The sequence below is a fragment of the Pinus tabuliformis genome, chromosome 4_1 (assembly GCF_031772625.1).
Source record: "Pinus tabuliformis cultivar Carrire ecotype Pingquan chromosome 4_1, CPIR1, whole genome shotgun sequence".
In the NCBI taxonomy this organism is placed as follows: domain Eukaryota; kingdom Viridiplantae; phylum Streptophyta; class Pinopsida; order Pinales; family Pinaceae; genus Pinus; species Pinus tabuliformis.
In genome coordinates, this window is record NC_142303.1 from 433,239,319 (window position 1) to 433,257,703 (window position 18,385).

The window sequence follows — 18,385 nt, forward strand, 5'->3', positions numbered from 1 at the left end:
TCTATCAAGGATGTTCAGGTAAGTCGAATTCAAGTTCCTATTTCCGCTTCCTTTTTACTCTGAATTTTATCCTTCCTTATGTTTCTTTTTATTTTTCTATAGGTATGTATACATATAATTATTTTTGTCTCTACCTCTCATAGAAAACAACTTGCACAACTGCTAACCATTAACTATACAGTTACAGTTCGGTCTTCGTTGGACCTCCATGTTCTTATTATTCGTTTCAAGAGCCCTGAGCTCAGCGCTTGGTTTATCTTGAGAGTTTCTTATTTTGTTTCTTGAACCACTCCCCTTCTACAAGGGATTAAGTGGCTTGGAAAGAAATACTGCATAGGACCAATTTTTTTGTTTTGCTTTTATGTTCTCCTTCACAAAATGACCCACGCACTATTCAGGCCTTGCTACACCCTACATGATGTACTAATTTTTTTATTAGTATGATTAAACATTGAGTGGGAAATTCTCTAGGGATTTTCATTCTTCATATAAACAAAACTCTCCAAAAATGGGAGAAGATAATTTGAATGCACTATATATGATTTTTTTATTCTAGATTTTTCCCCAATTGGGGTTACATGGTTATAAGGATTGTCTTTTCTCTCTACGCACGTTATTAAGCAAAAAAAAATTAATTTTTTTTTAATAAAAAATAAATAACTCCGTTTAAAAAAAAAAAAAATTAATTTTTTTAAATACGAAAATTAAAAAAAATATAATTTTTTTAATTAAAAAAAAAACTTTGTTTAATAAAAATTATAATTATAATGTTTATTTTAAAAAAAAATTTAATAATTTTTTTAAATATGAAAATTAAAAAAAATTATAATTTTTTTAATTAAAAAAAAAAGTTTGTTTAATAAAAATTATAATTATAATGTTTATTTAAAAATTATAATGTTTAAAAAAAATTATAATTTTTTTAATTAAAAAAAAAGTTTGTTTAAAAAAAAATAATGATTGTTTTAATTAAAAAAAAGGTTTGTTTAAAAAAAATTTAATTTTTATTTTTACTTTTTTAAATAAAAATGTTAGTATTAAAAAAAATAATTATTATTAACTTATAAAAAAAATCAAAAAATAAAAAATATGCATTTTTTTGGTTTTTTTAATTTGAATTTAAAAAAAAAAATCAAAAATAGGTATTTTTTTGATAAATTGTAAATGTTTTTTTTATTTTTTTATTTATTTTTTCATTTGAGAAGAGATATATTTTCCGCCATTTTAATATTTTTTGGGGTTTTTTTTAATAATTTGATTTTATTTTTGTTTTTTTAAATATTAATTTTACTAGTTTTTTCATTTTTTCGTTAATTTTCTATTTTTTTTAAACTAGTTTGTTTTTAATTTTTTTATTTTTTCCCTAGTTTTGCTAATGTTTTTTCTTAATTTCTCTATTTTTACTTACTTAATTATATATATATATATATATATATATATATATATATTATTTTTTATGTTTTCCAAATTCTTTTAGGGTTTATGAGATAATTTTTTTTAACATTTTTTATTTTTTATTTTTTTATATATATTTTTTATATTTGTTTTTTACAGACAATTATTTCATTTGGATTGAAAATTTAATTAACAATGTATAAATATGTAGAATATCGAAAATGCAAAATATCGACATTCTTCTTTAAATATGCGAAACAATAAAAACCTCACTACAAAAAAAATTATAAAAAAATTAAAAACAAGATAATATGAAGAAGAAGACCACTTCCAAAATTATTAATTTTAAAAAATAATTATTTACATTCCATACAATAAAAAAATTTAAAGTCAAAAAATAGGTCTTTTAAAAAAAGGGTGCGATGCAGAATAACCATTTTTTTAAATCAGCATGAAAATCACTACCATTCTAAAACTTAATGCACATGAAAAAAATTAAAGTTCCAAAAACCATGTTCTAAAAAAAACATGTGTATTCTGCATCACCACTTTTGAAAATCGGGTCATTTTTTTTGCTATCTCTACGAAACGGGTAACAGTATCAGTTCCCGTTTCAAAGTTTACATTGTTTTTCATTAACTATCACTAGAGAAGGAAATCAAGGACTTGAAAGTACAAATTAATAGAATTTAAGGTTGAATCAAAGTCAAGTTAATTATAAAGGAATTGATTCTAGAGGAGAAAGAATTATTTCAAAAGTGTTAAAAGGTGTTGTGAAGTGAATAAAAACATTTGGAGACTGAAGTTGCATAACTAGTGGCTAAAATCTGGTGATCTTCTGTTAGGCCCCTATAATACTAGTGTATTCCCTCATTGTTATTGTCAGTGTAGCCCCCTTATTGTTATTGTTGTTCCCATGTAGTCTTCATATTGTTGTTATTGTGCCCCGTAGAAGCCCACTATTGTTATTGTTGTGCCCTTATATTACTATTGTTATGTCGTCTCTAATTATATTGTGACCCGTTAGACTCCTATATATATAGAAATGAGGTTTTGTCATTTGAATCATCTGAGATTTTTTCATTTGTGTGGTGTAAAGGAGGTTTACCCCTCGAAGAAGATGATTTTGAAGTCGTTGATCTATCTCTTCTTCTATTTTGTGAGTTGGTTGCATAAAATTTGTTATCAGAGCTTTGGATTCTAGGGTTTCGCTGCTTCAAACAGGTCATCGTGAAATTTTCGCTATAATTTTTGTGCTACGAAGCTTCAGAAGCTGAAATTGAAAGAATTTTGAGAAGAAATATTGGTGAACCTCGTGTACAAATTTCAGATATTGAATCGCTATATTTTCAGAGATATGATCCGAGGAAGTTAGGGTTTTTGCAGGCTCCAGAATTCCATCTCAAACATGTGACTGTGGTAAAATCGTCATAACTTTATCTATGAGAATCAGATTTAAATTTAGTAAAAAGTGACATAAATAGGACAAACTTTGGCCTGTTTGGTATCAATTTTAGAGTCGAAGGTCGAAAAATGACATGTGGCACTCTGTACAATTTATCTCTACTGAACCAGTCTATAATCAGGGCATCTTGGGAGATTGGGCATATATATTTCTTGACGAATCCAATCTTGATTAGACTTATGGAGTTGGAAAGAGGACTCACAGGGCTACCACTGGACGCAATTTCAGAGCTTGGAGATTTGAAATTATAGAGATAAAACATATTCAATATCGAGCTCCTACAAAGCGAAAAAAAGGTGTGTAGTTTTTAAAATTTGCATAAGTTTTGTTTGAAAAATTAGTTTGAAGTGATTCAAAGGGCATAGTGAAGCATAATTATCATTAATTGATGCCCCGAAGAAAGAAAATGGAAACACCTAGTAAGCAACCCAAAAGCTCTACTATGACACATGAAGAAGAGGAATAAATGCAACATGATATATCAAAATTGCGAGACCAACTGCAACAAATTTCACTCTCACAAAAAGTGACAAAAGCTAAGATGGATGTTTTGAAGAATGGCATAGAAGATAATATTGATGGTATATAAGAAAAACTTAAAGGAAACATGGAATATTTGAAGAAAGACTTGACAAAGTTGCTACAAGAAATGCTTCCTAATGGTGAAAAGGTAGTAGAGGAAACTCATGATGAGAAAAAAAGAAATGTTAATCATGATTTCATAGACTCTAACATTGAATTGAAGACCCACCATATTCCAAAGATTGATATGAGGAAGTTTGATGGCAAGGATCCTGTAACATGGATACTATAGATGGAGCAATATTTTGATCTCCATAATGTGCAAAACACACAAAAGGTATGCATTGCAACTTTATATTTAGAACCCAATCAGTTTGTATGGTATCGATGGATTTTCTCTCGTAAACAAATTGTCACTTGGTCAATTTTTACGGAGGAAATGATAACACATTATGAGGATACAAAGAGAAACAACTTCTTTAGCAAGTTGATAAATCTCAAACAAAAGGGTTCAATGGTGGACCACCAAAAATTGAATATAAGGGTAAATGATATTCCAGAGGAGCATAGGATTGATGTTTTCATAGGGACTTTAAAGGATAACTTCCAACATAAACCGATTCATTATAGGAGGCATTCAAGTTGACAAGAAAAAATGAAAGAAAAATTATGGAAACAAGGAAGCCTACCACTCACAACTATAAAGATGGAAGTGTTGTTGCTCCTATCCTTCCACCACCTACAAGGTTGATACCAAACAATTGGAAGAAAAGAGATCAAAAGGGCTTTGTTATAGTAGTGATAGAAAATATACTAAAGGTCATAAGTGTGCTGAGAAGAAATTATTTTACATAGATTGTGAAGAGGAAGAAAGAAATGAACAAGAGACGTCAAAATAAGAGGATATACACCAGAAAAAAACCCCATAGAAAGAAGAAATGAATCTAACCATATATTGTAATGCATTGGTAATAATTACCTCTCCTAAAACTCTCAAGATAGAAGGACATATCAAGAAGGAAAAGGTAATAGTGTTGATTGACTTGGGTAGTACCCATAATTTTATTCATTGTAAGATAGCCAAGGAATTCAATTGCTTCCTATATCTAGCACCAGAGTGTCAAGTGATGGTTGCAAATGGAGGAACCATAAATTGCTCTGGAAAGTGCCACAATATCAAGCTAGCCATGGGAGAATATGTATTGAATAGTCAAATGCTTTCCATTCCAGTGGGTGGTGTTGACGTTATACTAGGACTCCAATGGTTACAATCTTTGGGTACAATAACTTTAAATTCTCAAGAATTTTTCTTGAATTCTTTTTGGGAAGGAAAGGAAGATGAATTAAAGGGTATCACGGGGAAACAAGTAAAGACACCAAGGTATTTGAGACTCCCAAAGGCCTCCCAAGGTATTTGTGATCATGATCATGCTATTCATTTGATTCCAGTAAGTGTTCCTCCAAAAAGCAAGCCTTATAGATATCCTTATGCCCAAACGAGTGAAATTGAACGTATGGTTGAATAAATGCTAGAGGTTGGTATAATTCAACCTAGTCAAAGCTCTTTCTCCACTCCAATAGTATTGGTGCACAAGAAGGATGGATCATGGCACATGTGTCTAGATTATAGGGAGCTCAACAAGCTTACTATTAAAGATAAATTTCCCATTTTCACTGAAAATTTTTGGACGAAATTATTTTCTTGTTTGGGTACACAATTATGATCTGAATTTGAAACTACTTGAAATTTGTTTGCAAGGTATTCAATTCAGAATTAAACATGTTTAAAAGATTTCCATGTCTTGCAGAAAGAAAACACATGAAATTTTCAGCTGTTCATGACCCATTTAAGCATAGCAGAGTTATTTCCTTTTACTATTTTACATATTAAAATGAATTTGTTCTGCAAAATAAATCAACCACAAATGCAAAAGAAGTTGATAAAGCAGTTCACCCCCTCCAGTGCCACGTCTGCTGGGTCCAAAGCTCCCAACCGGGCTTGTCCTTGTTTTTATTAAATGCTCAAATTGAAAATACAGCTGAATAGAAGCATCTACAGGAGAAATAGATGGTAAAAATGGATTCAGAACACTTGAATCCTTCAGGATTGACTATTGGATCACCTCCAATGGATACCTGCAACCCTATACAGTCTTCACAAAATTGGGCCCTGGTGGCTCCTAGAAATTTCATGGCTCCAAAACCTCTGCAAATGACCTCAGATGGCTGTAATACCTGCACCAATAGCTCTATAAGGTTGAAAATACCAAAAAAAAAAAAAAAAAATCGTCCAAAACTGACTTTCCTAGCCAAAGTTATGGCCATTTAAAGTTTCTCCAGTTTTTCCCTAGAAAAACTCCAGCTAACTTTAGTTAACTCCAGATAGCTCCGCCAATTATGGCGGGTCCGCCAAATTTGGCACTCCTGCCAAAATTCCGCCAAATTAACTGCAGTTGCATTTAATGTTTGGTGGTTGCCTCAGATTTCGTGCCAGGCGGAATATTCATTTTTTTTTTTTTTTTTTGAAAAATTAAAATTTCTAATGTTATGGACAAATTCTTCTTTTTGCCATAACTTCCTTATACGGCGACCGTTTTTTGAACCGTTTGCGGTGCTGGAATCGGGAAGACGAGCAATTTTCAGTCATTCAACTTTGAACCAGTTCTAAGTACTTTAAATTTTGAGCATTTTACGACACTTAGGACATGAGCACCTGCTCACGCCTCCCCATTGGGAAGCTTTTGGACCCCAAAAGCCTTCAACTACCTGTTAAAGAGGTAAGGGTACAGCTCCCTCACTCTGTCCACCTCCATCCACTTTGCCTTGTTCGGTTTGTTGCCTTTGAAACCAACCCGAACATAATCTACACTGCCCCTCCTTGAAGTGCGTGTCCTTCTGTCAAGGATTGTATCTTCTTTCAGCTCATCTAAGAATTCTGGCGAGAAATCTTCTATAGATGGCAGCTGAACAACATTTTCATGATCAACAATCAAAGGAGGTTCATACAAACGTAAGTTCTCCACATTGACAACAGAATACATTTGCATGTAGGAAGGCAAATCTAATTGAAAAGCATTATTTCCAACCTTCTTGAGGATTTTGAATGGACCATAACGAATAGGCTTCAGCTTTTTACCTTCTCCTTGCATCCTTTCCTTACTAATGTACAGCCATACCTTATCTCCTTCTTGAAACTTGTGATCGACTCTATGCTTGTCATGTCTTTCCTTGTACTTGTCTTGACTCTTCTCAAGCTGTTCTTGAATTTGCTGATGAATTTGCTGATGTATTTGCTGAATTCTTTCAATGAATGAACGAGCTTTGTCAATGTCACTATGTCCCTCAATGGCAACATCTTTCTCAAGAATGAAATCAAGAGGTGATTTTGGAAAGTAACCAAAACAAGTTTCAAACGGTGAGGTGTTTGTGGAAGAGTGCTTGGCACGATTGTAATCATGTTGTATGTAGTGCAAATGTTCATCCCAAAGCTTGGGATGCTCACTGCAATACCTCTTAAGAGGTGCACAATGGTTCTGTTCACAACTTCGGTTTGTCCATCTGTTTGCGGACGGAAAGCAGTACTTTTCTTCAACTTTGTGTCCATCATCTCCCATAGGTTGGACCAAAAATTTCCCACAACTCTGGAATCCCTGTCACTAATAATGGAAGTAGGCAAACCAAAGTGAATCCATACATGATGAAAAAATAATTCAACAGTTTGTTCAGCAGTTATAGTTTTCTTACAAGGCATAAGTATACACATTTTGCTAAAACGATCAACTACTACATATAAATAATCATGCTGCTTTCGAGATTTTGGCAAACCTCCTACAAAATCCATAGAGATGCTCTCCCATGGTCTAGAAGATACTGGCAAAGGAGTATACAAACCAAGCTTCCTGTTGCTAGGCTTGCTTGTAGCACATAATGAACAACCTCTTATGAACCTTGAAACAGAATCTACCATGCGAGGCCAATAGCAATACCTCTGTAGATGTGCAACTGTTTTGCTCAAACCAAAATGGTCAGCAATAAGAGAAGAATGAGCTTCTCTTATGACATTTATCCTCTCCCCTTGTGGTATACACAACTTGCCCAAATGAAACAGCAAATTGTTATGCATGTGATAGTCATTTTTCTCTACATGATTTCCTTTACTCAAGTTAGCATACACATCTTTAAATTCATCATCAGATGCATATTGTTCTATGTAACTATCATGTACAATGGAATCATTCCTAAGTAAAGTAACAGCACCAATAATAGGCCTTGAAAGCATATCAACAACCTTATTCAAAGTACCTTTCTTATACCTTATTACCAAATGGAACTGTTGCAAGAAGCCCATCCATCTGAAGTGTCGTGACTGTTGTAACTTGCTTTGTGATTGCAAGTACTGTAAGGGCTGATGGTCGGTATGTATAACAGTTTCTTTGCCCATCAAGTAGTGTTTCCACTTTTTGACGCTTTGTACCAACGCATACAACTCCTTATCATATGTAGGATAATTTACAACAGCACCATTAAAAGTTTCAGAATGAAAAGCAATAGGCTTACCATGCTGTAGAAGAACTGCACCCATAGCATAATCACTAGCATCAGTTTGTATCTCAAATGGCTGTCTCAAATCTGGTAATGCAAGGACTGGAGCTGAACTAATATTCTCTTTCAAAGATTCGAAAGCTTTTTGCTGCTTGCCTCCCCATTGGAAAGCATGCTTCACACTTGTCACTGCATGCATAGGAGCTGCTATAGAAGAGAAATTAGAGATAAACTTCCTCCAATATTGAGCTGCACCCAAAAAACTTCTTACCTCTGTTATGGATTTGGGAGTAGGCCACTTCACAATAGCCTCAATCTTAGCAGGATCAATTCTCAAAGCACCTCCTCCTACTATGTGTCCCAAATAAACCAAAGAAGTCTTTCCAAATTCACATTTTGACATTTTAAGAAATAACTGATTCTTCTTCAAAACATCAAGTACTTTTCTAACATGCATGACATGATCTTCTCTAGACTTGCTGAAAATTAAGATGTCATCTAAGTAGACAATAACGAAATCATCAAGAAAAGGACGCAAGACATCATCCATTACCCGCATGAAAGTTGCAGGTGCATTGCACAAACCAAACGGCATCACAAGCCACTCAAAGAGTCCTTGTTTGGTTTTAAAGGCTGTCTTCCAAATGTCACTTTCTTCAATTCTTACTTGATGATATCCACTGCGCAAGTCTAGCTTAGTGAAATATCGAGCATCTTTCAGCTGGTCTAGCAAATCATCTATCCTTGGGAGTGGGTAACGATTCTTTACCGTTATCTTGTTCAAGGCCCTGAAATCAACACACATATGCCAAGTGCCATCTTTCTTTGGAATCAATACAATTGGTGACCCACATGGCGAAGTACTTGGCCTTATGAAACCCTTGTCCAACAAGTCCTTGATTTGCTTCTTTATTTCAGCATTCTCCATAATAGACATGCGGTACATGCCTATGTTTGGAAGAGGACAATCTAGTTGCAAATGGATTTCATGCTGAATCTCCCTCTTAGGAGGCAAACCTGTTGGCTCCTGAAACATCTCATGATATGCATCAACTACATCATACATATCTGATTTAAGTTTTGGATCATAATTGTCAAATGACTCATGATTCACATCAACCTTGGGCTTAATCATAAGAAGAACAAAATTCTTACTTGAATTGACCAGCCTTTTTACCTGTCCTGCATTCACCATCGCTATATTTGTCTTCTTGCGATGAGCTCTAACAATGAACTCCTTGCCATCTTTGAACAGATGATATTTGTTTTCATGGCAATGAAGATAGCTTTCCTGTCAAACAAGTAAGGACTTCCCAAAACAATTCCTGCTATATCAAAAGGTACCACATCAAGTTCAAATGTGTCAATAAAATGTGCAGTAATTGCAAAGCGCAATGTGCACTTTCTTGAAACTTGTAAATTTTCATCCTTGCAAATCCATCTAAGTGGATATGGCTTCGGATGTGGAACGGTCTCAAGTTTAAGCTGCTTGACCAAGTCCTCTGATATAAGGTTTGCTTGTGACCCACTATCAAAAAGTGTGTCAATTTTAGTATGTTTTGAAATCACCCTCACATGAAACAATTCAATTCTTTCTTCCTCATTAGGAGCTTGTACATGGCAGTTTGAGGTGCTAGTGCTGGCTTGAGTTTCAAATTCTTTTCCCTTCAAGTTTTTCAAACCCATGGCTGTAATTTTGGTTTCATCACCTGAATCTTCCCCTAAATCTTGTGGTGTAGATGTAGTAGCAGCAGTTTTCTGTTTCCCTTTGGATTTGTTAAATTGAGGTCTTTTTTCAGGATATAATTTCCAACAGTTTTTCTCCTCATGACCTGGTTTAGAACAGTGTTTACAGATCACTTTCTCACTCTCCTGTTTGACAGATGCATTCTTTTTGCTCTTTCCCTTGGAGGTTTTCTCTTTGTTTTTCCCCTTGGGGGGCTTGTTTCTACCCTCTTCAAATGTGTTTTTTCCCCTTGCCTCTAATTGGGTAGCTTGGACACAAACCTCGTCCAGGCTAGTAGGGTTAAACATCAAGATGGTGTGTCTAAGGTAGCTATGCAAGCCACCAATGTATTTCAGCAAGGTTTCCTGGGTCTGCAAATCTACCCCTAACAAGAGAGCTCTTCTCCTGAATTCTTGGGTGTAGTCTTGGACACTCTGACCCTTAAGTTGTCTAAAATTTTGCCAATTCATAATGGCCTTCTGCATTTGAGCAAGAGGATAAAACTGTTTTTTAATGGCTAACAGAAATTCAGGCCATGTTAAGGTAACCTTACCAAATTTTTTGATCTCCTCTTTAGTCTTGGCCTCCCACCAGACCAATGCTGCTCCATCCATTCTCAAAGAAGCCAACTGAATCTTTGTGGCATCATCATGCATATTTTGGATCCTCAAGTAAACTTCCAACTGCCTAATCCAGTTGTCAAGCTTTTCTGCATTCACTTCACCATTAAACATAGGTAATTCGAATTTTACATCAAGCTTCAAAAAAGAACTTTTTCCAGAGGATCTATGCTTATGAACAGAAGAAGACGAAGATGAAGAGGAAGAAGGTGAAGATGGGGGTGGTGGATCACCATTTCCTCCATGTCCTTTCTTGGAATGATCATCATCCTTCTTACCTCCTGAAGAGCCCTCTCCTTCATGTGGATGTTTGGACCCTTCTCCAGCCAATTTCTCATTTCTTTATTGGTACAATATCCTCACCATTTCAGTGAGGTCCAAGAAAGCCTTTCTGAAGACTTTTTCTTCTTCTCTTGGATCTGTCTCTGTAGGAATTTCTCCTTCATGTTCAAACATCCTTGAAGCTTCTGCTGAGACTCTTGAGGGTGAAATTGAAGGTGGAGGTGATGGCTCTCTGGCCTTCCTTGACTGAGGATTCTCTCGTTCTCTAGTCAACTGTCCTTCCCCTCTTTTAAGTTTCAACCTGGTAAGCATCAATACTTTGCAAGACAGTTAAAAGATCTTTGCACAAAAACCCTGAGCTCTGATACCAACTTGATCTGAATTTGAAACTACTTGAAATTTGTTTGCAAGGTATTCAATTCAGAATTAAACATGTTTAAAAGATTTCCATGTCTTGCAGAAAGAAAACACATGAAATTTTCAGCTGTTCATGACCCATTTAAGCATAGCAGAGTTATTTCCTTTTACTATTTAACACATTAAAATGAATTTGTTCTGCAAAATAAATCAACCACAAATGCAAAAGAAGTTGATAAAGCAGTTCACCACCTCCAGGGCTACGTCTGCTGGGTCCAAAGCTCCCAACCGGGCTTGTCCTTGTTTTTATTAAATGTTCAAATTGAAAATACAGCTGAATAGAAGCATCTACAGGAGAAATAGATGGTAAAAATAGATTCAGAACACTTGAATCCTTCAGGATTGACTATTGGATCACCTCCAATGGATACCTGCAACCCTATACAGTCTTCACAACACTGGGCCCTGGTGGCTCCTAGAACTTTCACGACTCCAAAACCTCTGCAAATGACCTCAGATGGCTGTAACCTACACCAATGGCTCTAGAAGGTCGAAAATACCCAAAATATAAAAAAAATCGTCCAAAACCGACTTTCCTAGCCAAAGTTATGGCCATTTAAAGTTTCTCCAGTTTTTCCCTAGAAAAACTCCAGCTAACTTTAGTTAACTCCAGATAGCTCCGCCAATTATGGCGGGTCCGCCAAATTTGGCACTCCTGCCAAAATTCTGCCAACTTAACTGCAGTTACATTTAATGTTTGGTGGTTGCCTCGGATTTCGTGCTAGGCAGAATATTCATTTTTTAATTTTTTTTGAAAAATTAAAATTTCTAATGTTATGGACAAATTCTTCTTTTTGCCATAACTTCCTCATACGGCGACCGTTTTTCGAACCGTTTGCGGCGCCGGAATCGGGAAGACGAGCACTTTCCAGTCATTCAACTTTGAACCAGTTCTAAGCACTTTAAAGTTTGAGCATTTTACGACACTTAGGACATGAACACCTGATCAAATTAGCTCACAATTCATCTTATCATCCTCAATCTGATGGGCAAACTGAGATAGTGAACAAATGTTTGGAAGGATATCTTCATTGCTTTGTATATTATAAATAGACACAATGGGTCAAGTGGTTTCCTCTGGTTGAATGGTGGTATAACACTTCCTTCCATACTGCAACAAAAATGACCCCATTTATGCACTTTATGGATATCATCCACCGTCCATCACATCATCTTTAAGAGAAAAATCTAAGTTTCAAGCAGTGGAAGATCACATTGAGCATCAACAACAAGTTCTCCAACTCTTAAAGAATAACCTCCCTTTGGTGTAGAATAGAATGAAACAACAGACATATCAACATTGCAACGAAAGAAATTTTGATGTAGGTGACTGGGTATTTTTACAACTACAACCATACAAACAAATATCCCTCAAGCAAGCTAAGAAGGATAATAAATTATCACCAAAGTATTATGGTCCTTACAAGGTGTTTGCAAAATATTGAGACTATGACATACAAATTGGAGCTTCTTGCATCTTCCCGAGTGCACCCAGTTTTTCCATGTTTCATGCTAAGTAAAGAAGGTTATAGGTGACAAGCTCCTAATTCAAACAATATTACCAGAACTTGATGAGGAAGGAAAAATCATATTGGAACCTGAAGCAGTCACGGAAACAAGAACTCGACAGCCACGAAATCAATTAATTTCAGAGTATCTCATCAAATGGAAGAACCTACCCGCTGAAGATTGCACATGGGAAGATGACAGTTTTATACAGAAGCATCTAGAACTACTCAAGTGTCGAGGACAACACTATTTTGATGGAGAGGGGCATGTTAGGTCCTTATAATATTAGTGTATTACCTCATTGTTATTGTCAATGTAACCCCCTTATTGTTATTGTTGTCCCCATGTAGTCCCCATATTGTTATTATTGTGTCCCATAGAAGCCCGCTATTGTTATTGTTGTTCCCTTACATTACTATTGTTATGTCATCTCTGATTATATTGTCACCCCTTAGACTCCTATATATAGGAAGGAGGTTTTTTCATTTGAATCATCTGAGAATTGTTCATTTGTGTAATGTAAAGGAGGTTTCCCCCTCGAAGAGCCTAATTTTGAAGTTGTTGATCTATCCCTTCTTCTATTTCGTGAGTTGGTTGCATAACACCTTGATATCACAATTTTCCATAAGCAAGCTAAAGCAAGGCTCTAGAAAAAATTATTCAAGGAAATTTCAACGGATGATGACACAATCCTTAAATCACTTGATAATATTAAGGTAGCCTCCTTTTCTCACTTTGAAGAATTGTATTCCAAAGGAGGTGGAGTGGAACCAAAAGAGACTAAGTAGATGTTTCTTAATATCCCAATTCTAATCACACAAGGGGATAATGAAATGCTCACACAAGGGAATCTCTGAAGATGAGATATTCATGGTTGGATGAGATTTTGAACTAGATAAGGTGCTTGTGCAAGATGGGTTTTCAATCCACTTCCTCAAGTCATGCTGACACCATCAAATTTTATTTTGTTAGGATGATTCAATATGCACATAAGTCTAATATATTGAGTGGAAGCATGAATTCAACATTCTTAGTGTTAATTCCACAAGAAGATAATCCCAATTCTTTTAGTTGATTTTGAACAATTTCATTGTGCAATGCTTCTTATAAGGTGCTAATAATGATAATTGCTAATAGATTGAAGAGAGTGCTTCTCAAAATGGTAATTGATAACCAAGGAGGCTTCATGGAGAAGTGACCAAATCATTGGCAATTTCATTCTAGTTCACGAGGAAATTCATTCTAGTTGAGCTAATGGGGATAAAGGTATGAATATTAAGCTATATATGGTGAATGCTTTCAATAAAGTTAAGCATTCTTTTCTTTTTGACTTTCTATATATGTTTGACTTATGTGATTCTTTTATTTCATGTATCTCCTCTTGCATAACCAATTTGTGGATCACCCCTCTAGTAAATGGGTGATCCACTTCTTTTTTTGTAGTTAGCATAGGATTATGTCAGGTCAATCCTTGGTCGACCCTTCTTTATATTGTTATGGTAGAATTGCTAAGGAGAAAGCTAGAAGTAAAAGGACTTAGTGGCAAATTGTCAAGGATTAAATTAGTGAGATAAGTAAAGAGCATCAACCACTCACAATTCAATGACAAATTTTTGAGGATTAAAGTAGTGAGATTGGTAAAGAGCATCAACCACTCACAATTTTCTAATGACAAATCGTTGATGGGGGGAGCTTCAAAGGTAACAACTCTAGGTTGAAATCAATGTTGGCCTTGTTCATCAAGGTTTCAAGGGGGAAGGGGGGAATAAATTCTAATAAATTTCAAATTTTTGCATGGAATATAAAAAGGGATTAATTTTGGAAAGGATCATTCATGTTGGAAAGGACGAACTCTAGCTTCCTACATTGGTTAGTTTTCTTGGTTTCCTTTCTACTATGGTATTAGGGCATGTTGGCCCATCGTCTTTTCAATTTTTTGTCCCAATTTGGAGTGTTTGATATAGTCATTTTGAGTACAAAGGTGTTCCATTATACTACATCTCTATTAGGGATTTATCTTGTTTTTCATATGTTCCTAGAATTAGTGTGTGCTTAACCTATTTTCTTGGCTTTATGCTCTTGATAGTCAATGTAAGTCTTGGTTGGATAGAGCACCCTTGGCTCCATTTCACTTTATCTTCTCAAGACTAGTGTGTTCTTTCTATTTTCCTCTAGAGAGTGGTTTTCTTCAAATTTTCAACAACATTCTTGGAGAGGTGCATTGCTTTTGAACTCATATTTATTTCAATTTGATTTATTGTTCCCATTAACCTTTATAGAAGTGAGGGTCACTGGTATAAGAGCCCTCATTTTAAGTTTGGTATTGTAAAATTTTAGTTTTAAAATAGACTGCAAATCTCCATTCAATATTGCCCACTTTTAATCCATAGGGAATGGATTACAAATATACACACAATGTCACATGCTTTTAAATCCATAAGAGGTTTTCCTTACATTATTGTGACACAATGGCATGGATGGAGGGCTATTCTCGGTGGAATTACATGCATGTGGGCTCTTTCACTAGTTTGATGGATTATGACTTCCTACATTATTTAGTTTTCCTAGCCTCCTTTCTACTTTGGTGTTAGGGTATTAGGGCACACAGGCCCATTCTCCTCTCATTTTTTCGTTCCAATTTGGAATGTTTGGTATGGAATACAAAGGTGTTCCATTATCCTAAATCTATTTCATTATGCTACATCTCTATTGGGGATTTCTCTTCTTTTTTTTTTTTTCAATCTTTGCTTATAATTGCTTTATGCTTGCCTTTTTTCTGGGGTTTCTGCCAATTACGGGGATTACATGATACCATAAGTGCCTAGGCTCAACTGAGTTTTAAGAATTTCAATGATGGCGTCCCACTTTTAGAAAAAAAATCAAATCCAATTCTCCTTTTAAATAGTGTTAAGAGTTGTGTAAGCAGACCTTCATTGTACTACCGTTGTGAGCTTAGCTCCAAAGCCTTGCTTAAGGCTCAACTTTACCATCACGTTCCGAGTTCGACTCCGCAACATCCCGACAAGGTTAAACGCTTGGAAAAACCGAGTAGCCATAGCGGCGGATTAGAAAATTGCTCAATGAAGTCGAGCCAATTCAAGGGAATCCGACAAAGGGATTTAAGGACCAATTTTTTTTTTTTTGGGACGAGAGAAATGGGTGTTGGAGTAAATTTTGAGAAAAAGATTTTTTTCAGAAAGAAAAAGCTTCATATTATATTATATGAGGAATATAAAGAGGCGTATATATACAATCGATTTCTGAAAGAGGCCCAGTACAAGGGATCATAGAAATAAAAAGACATGGATCATATCCCAAAAGCAAACCCCTGCCAGGATATTGACAGATAAGAGACTAAATCCATCACCACAGATATGATAAGTCATGTGCAGATCGTCCAGCTACAAGATTCCTTCATTTTTGGACAAAAAGTTATCATAGGAGGAGACTTCCGCGAGGAATAAAACAGATACAGCATCATATGAAACTTCCACGAGGAGACTTCCGCGAGGAATAAAACAGATACAACATCATATGAAACAAAAACAGAAGTGAAAACCTGAGTGAATGCTTGCGAAAACTAGAGATCAGGAAGAGAAAATTCCTGGATAGGAAAAATATTCCCTTCAGATGAAACCTGCAAAAACCAAGGACCCGGTGCAGCATGAAGACCCTCTTTTGACAGCGAATCAGCCTGCTGATTTAGATTCCTGCTGATATGATGAATGGAGCCGCCTTCCAAGCTCCCCCAGTATAAACTGATCCTATCCATCCACCCTAACAGGTGCGGCATGGAAATATGATTTTTCTGGGAGACGAAGTCCACCATCACCTTTGAATCTCCAAAAACTGAGACATCCTGTATGTTTAGAAAGAGGCAAAATTTTAGGAGGCCAGCGAGGGCCATCGCCTCAGCTTTGTTGTTGGTGCCTCTCCCACCATTCCAGTGGATGAGGAACTGATTGTTTTCATTTACCATAATTATAACACCACAACCACAGGAGCCACTCTGTTCAGCTCCATCGAAGAACGCCCTAGGATAAATTGAAGGATCCATAGAAAGGTCTTTGCATGCGCCCTTTTTTTGCTTGAGAGACTTTTGCGGGAGAGCTTCATATAGAGAAACAATGTTGAAAAAGATTTCCAGGAAAGGGGATTTGCAGCCATTGAAAATAGAGTTGTTTCGCCACTTCCATATACTCCACAGAGCGATAATGAATATTGTTCTCCATGATTCCTTTTGCTCACTGCACCAGAGGAGCGCTTCAATGATTGAAGCGTGGATGTTGTGCTGAATTCCATAATGATTCTCCAATGCATGCCATAATTGCTGGGTACTTTTGCATTTTAAGAATAAATGTTCGTTGTTTTCCTCCTCTGATCTGCAAATAGGACATAAGCCGGGACCATGCCATCCCCTCTTCTTTAGGTTTTCCCAGGATAGATTCTTGTTATGAAAGGAGAGCCAGGCAAAGAAAATCATTTTGGGTGGGCAATCTGCCTTCCAAAAAATGCAAGGAAAGATAGGATTGAGAGAGGGCTGCTTAAGACCAATTAAATTCAGATATACATCTTTGACGCGAACATTATTCAATCCTTTCGAATTTTTCCAAGTGAGACTGTCAGATTCAGCAGAGCGAAAAAAGCCGCAGTTCCTTAGGCACGTCCTGATGTGTTCCCATTGAAGAGCGATCAGACCATGCATGTCCAGAGTTCTAGCATCTTTCCACAGTGGAATAGATCCCTGCCATTCCGCAATCAAACTGTCCCAAAAGAAAAGACCCCGTCTATGAAAGAAATTTAATAAAGATACAGGCACATTGATCTCCTCGGCGCCGCTCAGGAATTGGTCTTTCCCGATAAGGATCTTGTTGCCAGATTGGAAACGCCAAATTAAGTTCTTCAAAAAATAATTTTCAATTTTACGAAAGCTGAGCCATATTGAAGAACCATATGGGGCGCCGATCCTTCCCTCCCTGAACCAAAAAGATAGGTCCTTCCTGCCTAAATATTTCTTCTGAATAATGGAACTCCATGATCCTTCTCCGTGAATCGCTCTCCACAATGACTTGCATAGGAGAGCCTTCCCGAAAGTGCGCATGTCGAGCAAACCCCACCCACCCATACTCTTTGGCAGCGAGATACTGGACAGTTTTGAGAGATGGTATTTCTTTCTTCCCGCTTGACCGCCCCAAATAAAATTCGCTGTAAGCTTATTCATACTTTGAATTATACTCGCAGGGAGAAAATATAAATGTGCCCAATAAACCGCGAGCTGGTTCAGTACTGATTGCGCCAAGATCACTCTTCCCGCCAGAGTTAGACATCTAAATTCCCAAGCTGAAATCTTCCTGTAGTATCTGTCTGATATCCAATTCCAATCTGCCTTTGAGTAACCATTTGCTTTTATCTGAAAACCCAAATATTTAATACCAAGACTAATGGATTGCGCTTTAATTCCAAATAGGCTAGCCAGCCATTCAACTTCAACCGGATTGGAGTCATTGTGGAAAATAGTTGACTTGACATAGTTTATTTGCAATCCTGTAGCCATTTGAAATTTTTTTAGGATTTCATAGAAGCAAATCCAGGTGAACCTGCAAAACATTCCGAATAGAATAATATCATCAACAAATAAATTGTGAGAGATTGAAATATTTCTGCAAATTTTCAGGGGGCGGCATTTGTTCTCCATGACAGCCTTGTTGATATGAAGGCTAAGTGTGTTCATAGCCAGGATAAACAAGAGCGGCGCAAGGGGACATCCTTGGCGGAGGCCTCTGGCCGCGCGGAAAAAAGGAGATGGAATCCCGTTAATGATAATCGCATAGTCCACCCTTTCAACGCATGCCATGATCCAGTTAATCATGTTGGCTCTTAGACCAATCTTTGCGAGCAGGCACCTAG

The 18,385-nt window shown here is 36.2% G+C and overlaps 1 pseudogene; it reads right to left on the bottom strand.

Annotated features, from left to right (window-relative positions):
• LOC149176150 (ethylene-responsive transcription factor ERF039-like) overlaps nucleotides 1–15,534 on the bottom strand; it is a 29,624-nt pseudogene extending 14,090 nt beyond the window's left edge.
• Nucleotides 15,535–18,385: the final 2,851 nt, after the last annotated feature.